The sequence below is a fragment of the Corvus cornix genome, chromosome 2, assembly GCF_000738735.6.
Source record: "Corvus cornix cornix isolate S_Up_H32 chromosome 2, ASM73873v5, whole genome shotgun sequence".
Classification (NCBI taxonomy): Eukaryota; Metazoa; Chordata; class Aves; order Passeriformes; family Corvidae; genus Corvus; species Corvus cornix.
Window position 1 is genome coordinate 1,471,093 of NC_046333.1, and position 15,252 is coordinate 1,486,344.

The window sequence follows — 15,252 nt, forward strand, 5'->3', positions numbered from 1 at the left end:
GGTGGCCCATGAAAACCTGAGTTGGGTTGTGGGACAAGGGACAAGTCCTGGCTGTGGAGAGAACAAAGGATCATGGAATTGTTTAGGCTGGAAAAGCCCTTTAAAATCATCACCTCCAACCATTCCCCACCACCGCCTCGTGTCCCAACATGCTACGTCCAAGATTTAAATCCCTCAGGAATGGGGACCCCACTCCTCCATGGGTGGCTGGACAGCCCAAAAATGACACAAAAAGTCCAAAGCACTCCGGGTTAGGGATGGTATTAATTAATCTCTGTGCGGAGATTAATTAACGTAACAAACCCGTTTAAAAGGCTCAGAGAAGTCCAAAACTTTTCCTCACCGTCCCTCATTATTTTTCAGGATTTCACACTGTGTAGAATAAAGTGATCAAACGCTTCTTAATTTTTAATTCTAGTCCGAAGTGGAGCTCGGAGGAAAAGTATGACTGGAGACTTTTAAATTAATCATTTTGCGATATTAAGAATTTATATTCTATTAATTAATTTTATTAATTATTAAATTCACAAAAATATTATTACTATGATAAATAATAATAAGTAATACATAATAAATAAAAAATAATAAATAGAATAATAAATAATAATAAAATAATAATATTATTATTTTTGTAATTAGTTTCTGTGAGGAAAAATTTGACGATCACAGAGTCAGAAATCCCAGGATGGTTTGGGTTGGAAGGGATTTTAAAGATTGTTAAATTCCAAATCCCCTGCCATGGGCAGGGACATCTCCTGCTATCCCCGGGTGCTCCAAGCCCCGTCCAACCTTTCCTTGGATATTCCAGGTATGGGGCAGCCACAGCTTTGCTGGGAAATCCATTTCAGCCCCTCCCCACCTTCACAAAAAAGTCAGGAATTCCTTCCAGCAGGCTGGAAAACTGGAAATTCAAATGTTGGCTGAATTCATGGAGCTTTGTTGTAAGAAATTAAAATTGGTCATTAAATTATCTCCGGAATTTCCTTAGGACCCTCTCAATTATTTTTAATTTAAGAATAAAAATCAGCTCCCACCCCGCTGCTGCATCTGGAGGATTCGGGAAGGTTGATTTTTGGCTAAAAATTCCGGCACAAAAAATTCCCCTAAAAATTGGGGATATCTGCAGCCCAATCCCCAAAGTCTGATCCTTCCTTTACCTCGGTGTAGAAAACAGAAATTTTGGGACACCGTTAGTTTGATGTCATCATCAGCTCCAGGAGCAGCGCCCTCAATTCCTCAGGTCCCAAGGCTGGTTGGGATAGAATTCCCTTGGATACTGGGGGAGCTCTGGATGGTTCTCTGGGATGCTCCTGTCTGCATTGCAGCTTAAATGCCACAAACGCGACTCCCGACTCTGTTCCAGCCTGAATTCCCTTCCTGGGAGAGGAATCCTTGGTGTGAAAGCTTCGAAATCCTTTAATTTCCAGGAGATTTCCAGCCTCGGAGCAGCGAGTGACAACTTGAGTGGAATCACATCCCTCACAAAGCGTTTCAGAGGATCACAAAGCCCCGTGGCAGCACTTAATTAATTATTCATGGCATTAATTATCACCGGCTCAGGCTGGCCTTCCAAAGGCTCTACAACCCAGCGGATTTGTCATTCCAGCACGGAGCAATCCTTCTTCCCGGCTGGATGGCTCTGATTCCTTCCAGGAGCTGTAAAGCTCCACGTGTGGCTTTGCTGCCTCCGAGTTATTTTAATAAGGATTCCCCTCAGGGCTGTCCAAATCCCATCAGCCATGGAAATTCAACTCCTGACTCCAGGCTCCAAATCCATTACGAGCCTTATAAAATACACCTGGAGCCTTCGGATGGAGCGGGGACGGCTGGAGATTGTGGAATGCGCAGGTAGAAAATGCCCGGTTTTATTTCCCAGCACTGATTTGTCTCTGATTTCCCCTCACGAGTCCCAGGGTGGAGTTAAACCCTCTCTCATTCCGTGAGCTGCCGGGGCTTTGTGCCCTATAAATTTCCAGACAAACCACTCATTTTTCCCTTTTTTTTTTTCGGTCGTTCCTTCGGTTCTCTTGGAGTGGCTGGAGGGCGGATGTGGGGTTGCTTAATACATAAAAATTCAATGGGGGTGCGGAAAAGTTGGGCTTCCACACAAAGCCTAAAAATCTGGGAATAAGCAAATAAATCCTCATTTATTTGGAGGGCAGGTGTTGTCTGAGCTGGAATCTCAGGATGGATTGGGTTGGAAGGGACCTTAGGGATCATCGAATTCCCACCCCTGCCATGGGCAGGGACACCTCCCACTGTCCCAGGCTGCTCCAAGTTCCATCCAACCTTTCCTTGGACACTGCCAGGGATCCAGGGGCAGCCCCAGCTGCTCTGGCAATTCCAGCCCAGCCCCTGCCCACCCTCCCAGCCAGGAATTCCCAATTCCCAGTCTCCCATCCAGCCCTGCCCTCTGGCATTTTAAAGCCATTCCCTATCATGACAAATCATTCTGCTCTTGTTTCTTCCCCCACACCCTCAAAGACATGAAGATTATTCCAATCGCTCCGGATTTGCCATGGGATGAAAATTCAGGAAGTGGCTGGATCCAGTGAACATTTTTCGTCAGATTTCCATAAAATCCACACACAGAGAAAAATAATCCCAATGTTGGAATAGGGCTGAAGGTGAAACTTCCTTTTGCCAGGGGAGAACTTCAATTTTCATAAATTTTCCTGTCAAAATATGGGAATTTTTTTGCAGCCCAAGAATCTGTGGAAAATTCAGGATGGGAGAATTATTTTTGGGGCTTTTAGGTCTCTAAAAATACAACAAAAATCGAGGAATGGGAATGTTAAACGAAGAGTTTACAAACGAAATGAAACTCTTTTAATTAAAAGCTTTAATTAAAGCTCCTTTGCCTTTTCTGTAGGGCCTCCCAAAGCTCACCCTGAGTCGGGATTTAACCTGGAATTAGGACAAATCTGGGAGCTGTTGGGATGAGGGAAACTGGAATGAGCCTCTTGCTGTCAGATTTCCCTCATTTGTGTTATCCCAAAGTTTCCCCAAAGGCTGCGGAACGAATTCCTTCTGCCAGGAAGTGCTGGAGCTGCGAAGGAAAGTGCTAATCCGGGAGTTCAAAGCCTGGAGCAGGAAACCCAATCCTTCCTCCAGGGAATTTTCAGGGAAGAGTGGTTGACCACAAGAAAATAAAAGCTCTGGCGGCGGATGGGGAGCCGAGTGAAGGGGTTGGTGAGGAGGAACCTTGGAATGACTGAAATTCCAGCTGAGGAATCAGCAGGGAGGGAGCAGTTTTTGGGAGATTCCTGGTCTGTCTGCGGCCTCGCAAACCGTGGGAATTCTGCAGGGAAGCAAAGGGGAGAGGGATAATCTGAGGATTTGGGGAATTTGAAAAAGGAGAGGACTTCTTTGATTTTCTCCCCCTCCTTGGACTTGAAGGACAAAAATCTTGTGGGACTGAATTCCCTTGGTTTATCCTTGGATAATACCAATTTCTGGGAATCTGAATTTCCTCTGGATTTTCCCACGTGAGTGGGAAGTCAGGTGACTCCAAATCTACAGCTCATCCCCTTAGGAGAATTTCCGGATTCACTCATCATTCCAATAGGTTCTGAGGGATTTCCTCTGAACATTTCCCAGCACGGACAGAGCTCAGCACTGGGAATTCAAACGGAAAAGAATTTCCTTAAACCCAAAATATTTGAGCTCTCCTGGATGTGTTTTCCTTGATTTTCAACCTTCCAGGATAGGATCAACTCTACCTACAATGGATTCTGTCAGCTTTTTGTGCTATATGGAGGTTAAGAACATTGTTTGGGAACAGGGATGGAATTCCTTTGATGTTCAATCCATGCTGAGTTTAAACCAAGGAAAGCTAAACCTGAAGAAACTGAAAAACAACCTGGAATTGACCAAAAAGGCCAGTTTTACAACAGGTTGGTGAAGAAAATCTTGATCCAAGTCCCAAGAGATCGAATTTCAAGGAATTCATCTGGATTCGGCAGAGGAAGGGCTTGGACAGGGATGGCTGACATGGAAAATGCCTGGGATCCCTGACATGCAGGAAATGAGGGAATTCTGTTCTTCCACCATGCTCAGGAACTCAGCTGGAAAAGCCTCTGGTGAGGAAAAGCTCCCTCAGGATCTTGACATTCCCAAGAAAATGTTCTGCTTCAACACATCCACCTTTCCCAAAACAGAGAAGCCAAAACATTCCTAAACAATATTCCCATATTTCTCCAGCAGCCAAGGGCTGGAGACATCCATCCAAAGTTTTGAGGATCCTTCTGTGAACAGAAGGATTCAGCTGGATGGATCCAAGTTACATCCCAGAGTGATCCAGCAGGGAAGTGCAAAAACTAAGGATCGGAGACAGTAGCCTTGGGATATTCGGGAGTCCCGGCATTCTGCGGATGTGGCGTTATTTGAATGTCACGTTCCTTGGGTTTGGGACAGATTTTGGTGCTAAAGGTAAGAGAATCCCACCTGGCTGCAGGTGCACATTCCTTTGGGAATATTTGAGGTGCCTGCAAAGGATCTCAGACCATAAAATCATGGAATGGTTGAGATTGGAAGGGATCTTAAAGCCCATCCAGTTCCACGGGCAGGGACACCTCCCACTGTCCCAGGCTGCTCCAAGCTCCATCCAGCCTGGCCTTGGGCACTGCCAGGGATCCAGGGGCAGCCCCAGCTGCTCTGGCAATTCCAGCCCAGCCCCTCCCCACCCTCCCAGCCAGCAATTCCCAATTCCCAATCTCCCATCCAGCCCTGCCCTCTGGCACTGGGAAGCCATTCCCTGTGTCCTGTCCCTCCAGGCCTTGGCCTCAGTCCCTCTGCAGCTCTCCTGGAGCCCCTTTAGGCTCTGGAAGGTGCCCTAAGCTACAGTTCTATCAATATCAATATCAATATCAATATCAATATCAATATCAATATCAATACCAATGTCCGTATCAGTATCAATATCAATATCAATGTCCGTATCAGTATCAATATCAATGTCAATATCAATGTCAGTATCAGTATTAATGTCAATATCAATACCATTAATTTCCATCATAATAATTATATTTAGCATTTATTCCTTATCCTAATGAGCAAGAAATACTGAAATGCCCCCACAGCCATGAGGATAAAAAACTCTGGGAATGACAGTCTGGAAAGGACGAAGTGGTGCCTCTTTGGCAGCTTTTTTAGGATCTGGATAATCAAGGAAATTATCCTTGGAAATGTTTCTGTCTTTAGTGTTGGCAGGGCTCCTCCAGCTCTGTTAATTCCTAATTTTCTGCCCCTCTTGGGCCGCTTTTTAAATCAATCAATCAATCAATCAATCAGAATTGTTAATTATATCCACATACAATTAGATGTGGAGATAAAGATGGACTTTATATATGGATTTTATGTATGGATATATATCTATGGATATGATTAATACCCATTAGTTGTGCTAATTCTCTTCCCCCATAATTGAAGGGGGCTGGATCCTTAAGGAATATTCCCTAAGATCCCTTCCAACCCAAACCATCCCGGGATTCCAGAGTTCCACAGGTTTATTCTCAGTTTTGTATCGGTAGTGACATCCAAATCTCAATATTTGATGTGAATTTTTAAACTTGCCATAAATTCTTTCTTTTCCAGCTTTGTATTTCTGTGAGGCCACAGTGTTGCCTGAACTTCCCAGGAGAAATAACCAGCATTAAATTCCCTATTTCAATCCCTTTTTCCCTGCTCCGTATTTTGAATTTAATGGGGTTTTTTTGCAGCTTCTTCGAGCCACCCCCACCCCAGTATAAACCACACGGAACTGGAGTGGAAGTCCAGCCCAGCCCAGCCGAACTTTCAACAGCCCCCCACTTCCCAATGAATTTTAATCCCAGTTATCCACGCGGGGACAATCAAGCATCAAAGCCGTTGTTGTTTCATACCTCCCCCAAATCTTTATCCCAAGAGGCTGGGAAATGCAGGATTTTATGCCAGCTCTGAGCAAACCAGACCCACAGAGCCCGGAGTATTTAATCCTGCCCAATTAAATCCCACTTTGCTTAATTAGGTGCTGCTCCAGGTGTCTGGTGACCATTTGGGTTTTTACGTTACCCCCTCCGAGCTGAAGGGAAAGAAAAATCGGGAGACTCCTCCCCTCCCTCATCCCATCTCCAGGTTTATGAGCTCCACTCCACCAGGAGCAGCCCAGCCCAGGCTGAGGAGATGAATGAGCTCCCAGTCCCCTCGGCATCCTAAATTTTATGGGGTAAAACATGACCTAATTCCCTCAACTTGTCGTACTTTGCTCCCCTCAGAGGAAAACTCGGTGGTTTTAAGAGCAAATAGCTGGGGGGAGGTTTGGTGTCCAAGTGGGAAAAATAACGGAGGTTGAAGGGAAAGTCGGTCGGGAAGAGCTGAGAAACTGGAGAAGACCTGCCTGGGTATTGTGGGGGAAAGTAGCAGATTAATCTGATTATTTTAGCTTATTATCTAATTATTTATTTCATCAGTTCCCAAATCATAGAAATCATTTGTCATGAATAAACGTTAATGTTGGGGTGGCTGTGTCCATATCCTGCCCACGGAATGGGGTTGGAATGGGGTTGGAATGGGGTTGCAATGAGATGATCTTTAAGGTCCTTTCCAACCCCAACCCCCCCTGTGATTCTAGGATTCCATGAAATATCTTTATTATTCGATGCAAATAAAATGTTTTTGACTTTCTGCTTGAGGAATTTGGTGTAAATGAACTTTTGTGGGGTTACACCAAATTGTGGCACCTTCCGAAATGTCTCCCACTGGCTCGTTTTTGCTCTCAATCAGAGATATCGTGGAAACCTCCAGATGGAAGTGTCATCTTCTTGAGAAAGACAATGGGAATGCTCAAAGCTGGAATTTGGTTTGCCGGCTTTGGAGACAAGGATTGAGCTCCTCAGAGGATTTTGCCGTTCTCGTTTTCCCGTATTTTCAATGAATTATGAAAAATTTACTTATTTTTCTGACTTTTCAAACCACAGGTGGTGTCACAGCACTCGTGACCTGTCTCAGGTGAGGCCCCACCTGCAGAGCTGCCCCAGCCCTGGATCCAGCACGGGAAGGAGCTGGAGCTGCGGGAGAGAGCCCAGAGGAGGCTCCAGGGGGATCCGAGGGATGGAGCAGCTCTGCTGGGAGGAAAGGCTGGGAGAGCTGGGAATGTTCAGCCTGGAGAGGAGAAGCTCTGGGGTGACCTCAGTGTGGCCTTCCAGGACCAGCTCTCCTGGAGCCCCTTTAGGCCCTGGAAGGGGCTCCGAGGTCTCCTGGAGGAAACGACTTCTCCGTGAGGGCAAAATGTGCTCTGGGGCATTTTTTGGGAGCTGCTTCGCCAGATGTGCTGGGTGGCTCATGGAAAATGAAGGATGGGACGAGGACAAGGAATGAAAACTCATTTCAGGGAGCTGGAATTGTGCAGGTGAAGTAGGTGATTATTATCCGCAATTATCACATTTGGATTATCCCGCTTCAGACCATTTTTGGGCTGCTCCAATTCCTGCACTGGGGGAGAATCATCCAAACCAGTGTCACCAGAGCTTTCCCTGGAATTGAATTTATTTTGGGGCTTAGCTCTTGGCCGTAGAGGGGGTTTGCTGTTGGCTTTGGAGAGGTTGAGCCACGGGATCTTCCCTCCTTGAGGAAGTTTCCAAGCTGGAGCACAAACCAGAGCAGGAATGTGAAGGAGCTGCTGTTTTCCCTAATTTCCTCCACTGCCGACGTTCCATTTTTCCTCAGTCAATCAACTCCTGCCTTAATTACACTTTGGAGAGCCCATGGCCACCAGGATTTGCAGGGCTGATTCCCAGGAGAATTCCCAAAGCTGCCTCGTTTTGAAAGGGGCCGGATTGTGTCGCCTGTGAAATAAATGTACAAAATCCCCTTTTTTCAGCAGCCTCACTTCACACCTCACACTGACACAGGAATAATGGCTGGAGAAAAAACCTCAGGGCCACTTCCCACCTCCAGCCGCTCCTCAATCCTCAAAGGAATGGGAAAAACGGGTGAGGGAAGGGGAAGTACTGAACCTGCAGGCTGGGATAATATCCCAGGGTTCAGCCCCTCTGGCATCACTCCCAGAGGTTGGTGAGGCCCGAGGAGCTGGATGCTCTTGAGGGAAAAGAACCTGAAGGGAGCTGGTGGGAGTATTCCACGTGGATTATTAAGGGAAGGATTGAAACCTGCTCTGATCCTGTTCTGGGATTTGGGGCTTTGGGATGAAGGGGCTGTTTGGCACCTGATGGATCCCCTGAGGGATGTGCTGTGCCCAGAAGCTGGAATTGTCTGGCTGGTCCACAGGAGAGCAGAAATTCCACGTGCTGAGAAGAGGGGATGGGATCAGGAAGCTCCCAGCATGGAATAGGAGAGTTTGAAAATGGAGTTTGGAATCCAAGCTTCTCATCCGCTCTGCTCCTGCAGAAATGGATCCCCGGAGGGTCATAATCCCCCTCTCCCCTCGTTCCATCCATGGAATCAACAACCTGAGGGCTTCCGTGTAGGCAAAGCTGGAAGTGGATCCCAGGGATCTTCCTGTCCCCGTGCCAGTGTAGCAATAGCCTCACTCCACATGCCAGGAAATCATGGATCCTGCAGGATCTTGGATTATCCTGTGGATAGGACCAGCCCAAAATCAGCTGGAATGTGGCTGTCCCAAAGAGAAATGAGCCCATTCCTTGTGCTTGTGTTACAAACTAATTTTTCCCAGGATTTTGGGACTTTTCCGGGTTGGTGATGCCCCTTCTCCGTCCTGCTGTCTGGAATTAATGCCTTTAATGCCTCGAAATGCCTTTATGATCCCATCCCAAAGTTTGAGTCCCACTGGGACTTTGTGCCAGTGTATGCAGAGCCCACGTTTTTCGGGATGGGAGTCTCCAATCCCTGGATCCTGGAGGCACCAAACGAGGGCAGGCAGGATCAGTGTCTCCACATGGAGAGAGGTTTCATCCAGGAGGAAAAGGATGGCACCCACACATAGCAGAGTGAGGGAATTACTTCATTTCCCAATTTTGGGGCATTTCTGGCAGATCCAGATTTTGAACTTGGATTCCTTCAATGAAAAAAAAAAAAAACTGCTTTAAGTGCAGGACTTGAAACAGGGAGTTTGGAAAGTTGGAGAGCAAAAGTTGAGGGGGGAAGTTTAGAGTAAAAAGGAGGAAAAAATTCCTTCATGGGAAGGTTCCTCCAAAGCCTGGCACAGCTGCCCAGGGAAGTGGTGGAATGCCCATTCCTGCAGGGATTTTAAGGTGTGGATGGAGTCACAATCCAGGATGGATTTTAGAATGTGGATGTGGCACCTGGGGACATGGATTAGTGGTGGCCTTGGGAATTCTGGATTTACAGACTTGATGTTCTTTTTGTTTCGTAGCCCTCGCCATCTGTCAATCCCCAAGGATTTTATGGGATGTCCCTGCCCAGGACAGGATGATCCTTAAGGTCCCTTCAACCCAAACCATTCCAGGATTCCCTGATTTACGTGGGAGCACTGAGTCATCTTTTCACATCAGTGAAAAGGAAACCATGGAACAGCGAAACGATGTGAGTGATCCAAAATAACTTATCAAGCTGATAACGAAGGCAGAAAATCCCTATTTTCTCCTGCATTGCCATCAGCTGGAGCTGGATGCTTAAATCCCATGTTTTCATCTGGATAAATCCTGGACTCGAAGCCTTTTCTTGTGGCTATTCAAGAAAGAATCCAAACAATTCCCACTTATCCCTACTTGGATGCAGCCAAAGAGTTAAACCCCTTCCCATCGGGAGACAGGACCTTTCCAGAACTTTTCCAACTGCATCCGCAGCTGCCGGCAGAATTCAGGGACAGCTTTATCAATCCCACCTGGAGCAAATAAAAGCTGTGCTCCGAACCATTCCTTATCTGCCGGTGTTTGCCTTGGGCTGTTTGGTTTCCAAAGGTCACGGCTGGAAGCAGAAGGAGCCATCCCAGGGTGATGTTGCCTTTGGAACCGGGTGACAGATTTGCTGGGAGGGCACTGGAAAATGATTGGAAAACGGGGTAGGGAAGGTGAGGGGGGGGAGGTGAAGAGAAGAGGCCAAAAAAAGTTTTAAAGCCAAATTTTAAAAGGAGATTTTTTAAAGGAAGTTTAAAGGAGAACAACAACAAAAAAGGATGTGTGTGCATAGCCTTCGAAATCCATGCAGCTGCTGAGGAAAAAATGGGAAGGACAGATGGCAAATTAGGATTTCAGCCAGCTCCTGTCTTATTTTTTGGTGAATTACAGGGAATGACTTCTTTTTTCATGGCCCTTTCACTCGCCACGTCTGAGGTGTCATCTTAATATGGTTCGGATGCTCACTGTGCACCTTAGCAGGGGTCACCTGGTGGAAATGCCAAATTTCCTCCTGGAATCCCTGAACTTCCAGCCTGGAACGGAGGTGGGAAATAGGGGAGGAGCTATGACAGCCATTGAACTTGATAATAAAGTAGGAAGAGAGTTTGGAGCAGAGTATTTCCCTCAATATCCCCAAAATTCCTCTAATAACCCCTGGCTGGGCTGGGTCACCCTTTTGGAAAGGCATTGGAAGATGGAAAACGCTGGGGGAATTATTTTAGAGGCCAAGACCCCTGGATCTAAAAAAATCAGGGATTTAATTAAGCTGAATCTGGAAATCTTTAATTCCGTACCGTTGGGTTTTGGTGTTTCTCCTCCTGATAAAGCCACAGGATCTGCCGGTGGTTGGACAAAAGGAACATGGTGGAAAATCTCAGGAATCTGAATTTGTCTGAAATAAAGAGACTGTTTTTGCAGTTTTTGGCAGGGATTTGGCTAAAAAAAGAGGAATATTCATTTTAAAAAGTGAAAATCGGTGGGTAAATCAGTGAAAATTGGATTTTCTCCTGGCGCAAACCAACGGTTCCTGTCTGAGCCTTGGATCTTTAAACACAAATTCAGGGAGCACTTCAGTGATCTGCAGGAAATTCCTGATTCACAAGCTTTTTGGATTTTTTTTAGATCCATCCCTCCTGCGGCAAAATTCCTTTTCCATAGTTAATGTAAAACCACAATCCACTTATTGAAGATTCCCTGAAAATTCCTGGTGGTGAAGGAATCAACTGAGCACAAGCAGGACCGATTTAATCCCAAACTGGGCATCCCAAAATGACTTCCCTGAGAAACTTTAAGCCAGTTCTCCATTTCAGGAAGTCAAAGCACTTTGGAAATATGAAGGAATTAAACCATGGCCTGTCTGAAGTAGGGAAGTGTTTTTATCCCGGTTTTATGGCTGGGAAAACTCCGGCAGGGAGAGGTTGAGTGACTTTTTCTGGGTCACAGCCGGGTGGGGAATGGAAAAGGTTGACCTGGAATTGTGTTTAGGCCCATTTGCTCCGGAGTTTCTCTCCCTAAAAACCCCCAGAATTCCTTTTCTCCCAGAGCTGCCTTACAGCAGATTCCTTGTGCAGGGAGTGGGAACGGAGCCTGCGGAAGAAGGAATCAGGGTGAGGTCAAAGAGGAACACAAGGACACGCTGGCACCTTCGGGGCTGGATAAAAGGATTAAGGAGCCGGCTGGCTTTGGAAACAGGAAATGCTGTCTCCTTCTGGGGAGACTGGAATGAGTTCAAAGTGCCCTGCATGGGATGGGAAAGCTTTGAGGGCAACGGGCAGGCCCAGAATCCTGGGATGTGACCCGGGAGAGCTCGGAGCAGGATGGATCCAGAGCCTGGGCCAAGAGCTGAAATTCCATTCCTCGCCTCTCTCTCAGGTGACTTGAGCAAGGAACGGACAACAGGAATCATCTGGGATGTGCTGGAAGTCCCAGCCGGGCAGGAATCAGCTGCCAAAGGTCACTGGAGGTGCCAAAAGCCAGGAGAGTTTGGAACAGGTCTGGCGGATGGGACACAAGGCTCCCAGGGAACACATCCCTCTGGAGCTGAGGTCCTGTGGACACTCCAGAGCTCCCCATGGATGCACTTTGGCACCCGGATCCTTTTCCCAAATGAAGAGCTCCCAGGTCCGTGTCTCCGTGGGGATCAGAGCTGTCTGTGGACACATCTGAGGCGTCCTGGATTCCAGCTGCTGATCCATGTGGTCAAGGATCCTTTTCCTGCCTGCTCCACGTCCATGTGGGACAATTTTCCTCTATGCATGAGGGACCTATCCATGAAACCCCTGATCAGTACCACCAGTGTATCCCAAATAATTGTCCAGGTCACCCTAAATCCCTAATTTTGGTCTATATTTGGACTTTTGGACTAATTTGGACTTTTCCTGACTCTTCACGCCTTTTTCGGTGTAAATTTGCAAATTAATTAGCCCAGAGGAAATGAAGGGAGTTCAATCCCACATTTACACATTCCAGCGCTCCATTCCCAGACTTTGGGAAGGGCTTGGGACAAATACAACAAGAACCAGAGGTGATTTGCACCCTGAGAAGCTGCATTTCCTTCTGGAAGGTGGATTAACTTGGATAATGATTAAAACAAGGCAGTGAAGCAGGATTATTGTCTGGATTTGGGAAGGGATTAAAGATAGGATGGCACTTCATGGATATCCCTGATTTTTCTGCAGCTGTGCCCACATTTTTCCTTTCAAAACTTACAGAAGTGTCTTCCATCCGTCACTTCCTGGCCAATTCCTGCAGCAGCTTCCCTTGGATTTTGTGGTCGAGAAACTCCAAGTTTTATATTGGAAGCTGTGTGTTTCTATTTTATTTTTGGTACCACTTTTTGGAGAAGTGTTGGCAAAGAATTTGCTTTTTCCGTCCATAAATAATTGTAAAATAGAAAGAAATGCAATTAAAAAAAACATAGTTCATATAAAATAGAAATAATTTGTATAAACATGCTTTATATAAAATAGAAATCGTTTCTATAAATAAAATTTGTGGAAAACAGGAATAATTTTTATAAATACAATTTAGATAAAGCATAAAGAAATAAAAATCAATTCTATAAATACAGAGAAAACCTCCAGGAAGTATCTTGGGTGTACATTTAAAACCTTGAGCTACATCCATAGGGATGGGCAGCCTGATCCTGCATGGAATACACAGCTTGGGCACCTAAAGAGGCTTGGATCAGCTGGAAAAATCCTCTTCCTTCGGCACTAGAGCCCAGAAATATCTGGGCTTGGAGAAACACCTCTGACCATAACGGAGCTCCCGGGATACAGACAACCATCTTCAGTGTGTCCAAACCCCTATGGAAATCCTGGATTCCCTGCTCTGGGATAGAGAACAGGATGGGATCCTGTGGAGAGGAAAGAAGGAATCCAGCCTGGATAATAGTTGGGATGGTCCCTGCATTTTAGAGAAAAATCCTCCAAACTGGGCTTTCCAACGTGTCCCGCTTTTTCTCCAGAGCTGTGGGATAAGGAGGATTCTACTCCGTTTTGGGATGGGATTTTAAATAGTTTGGGCTGTAGGAGAAATGTATAAAAGCAAGGAGGAGAAGGGATGTGGCTGCCCCTGGATCCCTGGAAGTGTCCGAGGTCAGGTTGGATGGGGCTTGGACCATCCTGGGATAGTGGGAGGTGTCCCTGCCCATGGAATGGGTGGAATGGGATGGATCTTAAGGTCTTGTCCATCCCAAAGCATCCTTTAGGATCCTGCCTGGGAAAATGTGATGATTTCAAATCTCTTCTCCAACTCTTCCTCTGTATTTCTCCATCTCAGCCAGACTTCATTTTCCCAGAAATTCCAGGATGTCCCTTCACTTGGGACTTTTCATGCCCGTGAACAGTCACACAGCACGTGGACATCATTTGATTTATGATCCGTTATCTTCACTCCTCTTTGCCCTTTGATTGCTTTTCCAAACGAACCTGCAAATCCCATTCCTGATCCCAGGCGCTCTCCTCCCCGGGTGACGTCGCTTTGCTGCCATGGGGACGGTGACAGCACGGGGACGCGGGGCAGACGTGACATTCCAGGTGGAGATCGGGCACCACTTTGGAGCACAGATCCTGTTTGATTTTCCATCCGAGCTCCAGACAGGAACTGTGCATTGTAGAAGAAATATCCCGCTTTGGATGGAGAACATTCCTGCCAAATTTGGAGGACTTGCCTCTACCCACGGGAATATTCTTTGGGAAACCACCTGAAAGAGCTTTCGAAGATGATAATCCGTAATTCCTTGGTAATCCGAGTGCGGCATCAAATTCAGAAATTTCCCAGCAAACACTGATGTAACTTGTCCTTAAATCCCTAAAAACAAAGGCACCAAGCTTTTTCCAAAGGGACAAATCCCTCCCTCGTGTTACAGGTGCCACTGGAAAGTTCTCCCACAGATCATATTCCTGTCAAATCTCTGGAAGTTTCTCTTTAAACCCCTGCAGATGAGCTTGTCCACCCTGGGCTCCCTTTGTAGGCAATCTAGGGATTTCTAAAGAAAGATTCCCTGGATTCATCCCAAATTTCTCCGTCAGGATAATTTGCTCCCTCCTTGACTCCATTTCTGTATCTTCAGCAGCACAAAGAAATCCCACCCCAGTTATTTTGGCACTTCCCTGGACGAAATATTCCATGTGCCCGTGGTCTTTGCAAAAATCTCTCGCATATTTAAGACTTTTCTTTAATTTTCCTTCCATATTTTTGCTTCCAGAATAATTTTTCTTTCCTTCTGCCTTTGATCCTGCCATTTTTTGTATCCCCGAGCAGTTTTGCTACACCCCATCCCCAGGTGATCCCAAAAATGTGGTACAAGGAAAAATAATGATAAAAACGGGAGTCAGAGTGAGAGAAAAGGGACATAAAATGTAATGAAAAGGCCACAAAATCCTGGATTTTGTGGATTTGGCTGAATTTTTTCCTGCTGGGCTCTTCCATAGGAGACACCTTTGGATAGGAAAGATTTTCCTTTCCTCAGAAACCCTTTTAACCCTTGGCTTTTCCCCAGAGGCTGCCAAGGAGATGACGAGCGGCTCCAAAAGAGCGGGAATGATTTGGAGAACCACGGGTCCACCTGGGAAGAACCTTACGGGAGCCATCAATCCCAGAAATCTCCCGGATCCGACCTTCTGACGCTGTTGGCCCATTCCCACCTGGGAATCGCTGACCCGGCAGAGTGGATGGGACTCAAATCCCATTTGTGAAATCTTGGGTTTGGATTGTTTCGGCCTGATCCTCCCCGTTGGGATCCCTAATTGAATTACTCGCTCCGTGTGGAGCAGTAATTAGGGGACAGCTCCCATTCCCTGGGTTTTGGCCGAGCCGGAGCAAACAGGATTAGAATTCTTCCTCCCAACTCGGCGGTGCAAATTAAATGTTTATTCTTTCATGCAGGGGAAGTGTCAGCTGCTTCAAATTACCTGGGAAAGATCCCAAAGGA